The sequence below is a fragment of the Octopus bimaculoides genome, chromosome 17, assembly GCF_001194135.2.
Source record: "Octopus bimaculoides isolate UCB-OBI-ISO-001 chromosome 17, ASM119413v2, whole genome shotgun sequence".
Taxonomy (NCBI): Eukaryota; Metazoa; Mollusca; class Cephalopoda; order Octopoda; family Octopodidae; genus Octopus; species Octopus bimaculoides.
Genome location: NC_068997.1, coordinates 37541189 through 37546097, shown reverse-complemented (window position 1 = coordinate 37546097; position 4909 = coordinate 37541189). Strand labels below are relative to the sequence as shown.

The following is a 4909-nucleotide window of genomic DNA, read 5'->3' as shown; positions in this document are numbered from 1 at the left end:
TGCCATCCGGTTTCACCAGTCCTCAGTCAAATCGTCCAACCCATGCTAGCATGGAAAGCGGACGTTAAACGATGATGATGATGATGATGATATATATGATGGGTTTCTCTCAGTTACCATCTACCAAATTCACTCATAAGGCTTTGGTTGGATTGAGGCTATGGTAGAAGACACTTGCCCAAGGTGCCATGCAGTGGGACTGAACCCAGAACCATGTGGTTGGGAAGCAAGCTTTTTACCACACAGCCATGTCTGCTTACATTTTACTTAGCCTGATATATATATGCATATATATAGGTGTGTATATATATATATATATATTTACAAGACTGATATATATTTATAAAACCTTCAATTATTTTCTATCCAAGAGTTTTTCTAACTCAATATTCTACATAGTAGAAGATAGACATTCCACAAATATTTACAGTCAGAGAACTAATAAAAAAAATAATGTGGTATAACTCTCCATACAGAAGGGATGTAAGAATTATCATACCTAGGAATTTCTTTGAGATACTAAAGAAAAACATCTTGCCCCAGCATAGCATTCATAATAACTCTACAGTGAACTTATCCTTGTCAATGGCTAACTTCACAAATAAGACTAATGATGTGATCTCTGCCTAATATTAATTATACAAAAAACACTTCCCCAACTGGCACTAAGTACCATAAACTGTACATGGGACGGGAGATGGAATAATATGGATATTATTCAAACTTTAGCAATGATAACAAAGAACCTCTTCAAACTAGACCACATTTTCTCACTAACAATGGAAGCAATTATAATATTAATATTAAAGATACTAATATTAAAGTAACATAATAGTAATAATACAAATACCATAATTACTACAAAAAAGTTAACCACTGAATAGCAGTATGACAAGCAAAGATATACCAGCTCCTCAAGAATTCCCCCATTTAAGTTCATTTTCTTGTAATTATAGACTACCAACTCAATGTCTGCTTAAAGGTAACTGCCTAATAAAATTTTTAAAAAAAACTTATTCCATAAATAGGAATCATTACCCTTGGCAGTATTATATTGATGCCACATCAAACATTCTCAAACATTGCTTCATTATGCACAAACATAACTTTACTAAGAAAAAAATGATACGTATAACATCACTATTAGAATATATAAGGACTTTAAAACTAAAGAGTATTGATTTCAAACTGCAGTATTGTGACTACTACTTTAGCATATAAGGAGAGACTACAGGATAAAATTAATAGTAAATACTAATTAGCAGCCAAACAGGTTATGTTGTTCTTAGATTTTGAATTAATTTGAAATTTTAAAAATGTAATTTCATTCTAAACCTAAACATCCAAAATGAATAAGTTTCTGCTATTCAACTGAAATTATTTTTCAGGTTATTGTAAAAATGGAACGTATTTCTCCATATTGCCTACATATATATGTATAATAATAATAATAACTTCATTTTCATATATTCATACATAGACTTGCTTACACTTATCAAAAAGTTTATATGTATCTTTGTGTATAAACATGTGTTACATATGTATATAAGCATATGTTGATGAGTGTGTGTGTGTGTGTGTGTGTTTATATATATATATATATATATATATATATATGAGTATCTATCTGTATAGATTGAACATATGTTTATATGACCATACATGTGTTGATTCCAGTATGTGTGAATATATCTGTCTGTGCATATACATTTGCATGTATTCATACATATGAATGTATATGTACATGCATGTATATGTGTGTGTGTGTGTGTGTGTGTGTGTGTTCATATATTTATAAGTGCATATAGTTGTAAATGTGAGTGTGTGTAAAAATGAATATACACCTGAATTTGTTTGTATCTAGATCAATAAATCTCAGTCGGCAGTTTCATGTCTCTCGCTTTTCCATAAATATATCTGTCATTAACTGATATTAAACTCAGAGCCACTAAAAACATCTTTATGCTTTGTTTTATGGAGTTAAGGAGATCTTTATCTACAAGACTGATAAAGTTGTCAATCATTTCAAACTTAGAAAGAACAGCAGGCAGCATTATGTCACCTTCTCCATTAATATAGTCTTCCAAACTTTTCACCTTATATAAAGAAGGACCAGCAACAACAATCTTTGCTAAAGTCAACAATAATGGTGTGAAGGTTTAATTAATACATTGGACAAGGTGTATGTATTTTGATTTTGCCGTCTTCAATGAAATGTGCTTTAATTCAAAACTAACTTTCAAGAAATTTTCACAAAAGAACATGAATTTTCTTCACAGCTTTCTCTTTTGGAATATAAATGGTCATATTGTTTTCTAAATACTGATTGTTTTGTACTTTAACTAGCACTATACATGCACACACACACATACATAGGGCATCCCCCAAAAATGTATATGTACTTTTACAGTCGACAACTCAGTTTATATTTTTTAGATTTAACCTATTAGAAATAATGAAGGAACCAGAATAAGTTTTGAAGAAAGGAAATTTATCCTAAAGGACTACTGAAAGTGCAAAGACTGTTTAGAGGGAAGTTTGAAGCATATCCACCTATTTAAAATTAGTGATAAGTTTGAAGCAGTTAGAACTGTTCAGAATGTCCATAAAAATATTCCAAAACGCTGCAGGTACTAATAAGCCCCACAAGGAAGAATACTAGAAACATATTACCAGAGTTCAAGAAAATCTGTACAGTAAGTAAGTCATAAAGCAGGAATTTAAAAATCAAACATCTATCACAATTTGAAATGCTGCCCTTGGTAAAATTACAGTCCAAGAATAGTCCATGCTCTAACTGAATCTTTGCAACAAAGATCATTTGGAGTGATGAGGATAAATTTAACACAGTTGCACTTACTAGGGATCTGAGGATCTGCATATTATGGAGGTATACTATAGTAATTTACCAGGAGTCACAGTATGGTGCAACTTATCATCACAAGAATTAATTGCACTATTCTTTTCTTGACAGTGCGTAACTAGTCCCCATTTACTTGAACTTGTGACAATCTGTCACACAAAGCATTCAAGAGATCTTTGAAAATATTGAATTTCATTTCCAGCAAGATGGGATTCCCAACACTACTACAGTAATGTGAGGAACTATCTTGAAGAGATTTTGACAAATAAGTGGGTTGGTCAAAGAGGTCCAGTAGAATAACTTCTGCATTCACTGGACTTCACACTACTACACATTTTTTGCAAAGATTTGACAATAAAAACTTGCAACATTTAATGAATTGAGGGCTGCCATTGAGCAAGAACATATACAAATTCTAAATGAAATGTTTATTGATGTTTGTGATTCCATTGCTTTGCATTACTAGTGGTGCCTGGACCAGAACAGTCATAAGTTTGCAAACAGGTATTCATAAAATATGAATTTGTGCTTATAGACTTTATTAAATTTTAATGAATACTTTTCCAGAGAATGTGCACTATCTGGTCCTCCAACACCTTTAGCCTACACAAAGATCTAACTCTACAATAACATAATTCTACCAACAGTTCTCAATGCTAATAAGACGTGGAAGAGCACTGTGAAAATGGACAGAAAGCTAGATGTGTTCCACTAAAGTTGGGTGAAAAGGACTTTGTGAATGTACTGGGAAGACCACTTAGCAAAAATCATCACAGCACAAAGACTGAAACTAGCAGGTCATATAATTCAGTTACAGAACAACGCTATTCTAAAAGCTTTCAAATGGACACCACCAAAGGGTGAAAAAGAAAGAAATTAACTGAAAACTACATGGCAAAGAACATTCATAACTGACATGCAAGAGGTCAATATCACATGGGCAAATGTAGAGAAAACCACAGCCAACAGAAGCCAGTGGTGTCAACTCGTTGCCCAATATGCTTGAGAGCATAAGAAGAACTAATACTGATATTTAATGTTACATTGCAGCTAAAGTTCATTATTTTACATAACTTCAATTTTAAAGCTATAACAGCAATTTTAAGATGGTCAGCCTACAAAGAATGGGATTTTTTTTAAAGCTGATAAATCACCTAAGGATTATGTTCCCTATTTTTGTTATAATGTAAACCATTTGCTCTACTAAACATATTGAGCTCCATTTTGTGCAAATATGTCCATCATTGTTCCCATGCTAGCATGGATTGCAGGTACAGTATCTCATCAACTGATGCAATTCTTTGCCATTTCACTCCTTGTAAATGCGAGCAGTCATGTCATTACTCTACAACAAAAACATAATCTATCCTCTTCTCTCATATTTTACCTTTCACTTTCAAGCATAAAGCCCTCTTTATAGTTCATAGTCTGTGAGCTGCATGGTAATCTCAGTAGTGCTGGTAGGACAGAGAAAGGGCCCAGTATCTATATACTGGGTAATGTGCTTACATAGGAAGGGATCCCCAGCCATAGAAACCATATCAAAGCAGACACTGAAACATGATGCAGTCGTTGGACTCAGTGGATACTGTCAAATCATCCAACCCATGTCAGGATGGGACATGGGTGATAAATGATGATGGTAAGGATGACATATATACATATTCATACAGTATTACTGACTTTACCAATCGGTTTCAAATATTACTTAGCTACACAGTTATCTAATATCTGGCTATCTAATATCCCATGCAAATCTGATTGGCAAGACTAGTTGAAATGGATCTACAATACTGTATACTTTGATTAAAATATTCACTCTATTGACTAATATATGCATGCATATTTTTTCTGATTTATAGATTCTTAGACAACTATATGTAAATATATATGTATATATATATATATATATATATATTAACATATATATATTAACATATATATATATATATATTCACATATATATATACTGATATAAATATATATATTCATATATATATATATATATATATTTATATATATATATATATATTTATATATATATAT

At 31.9% G+C, this 4909-nt stretch overlaps 1 protein-coding gene across 23 annotated transcripts in view; it reads right to left on the bottom strand.

Moving 5' to 3' along the window:
• The window catches only part of LOC106871424 (poly(rC)-binding protein 3), a 388844-nt gene that overhangs the window by 69811 nt on the left and 314124 nt on the right, over positions 1–4909 (bottom strand). The gene's annotated exons all lie outside the window — the stretch shown is intronic.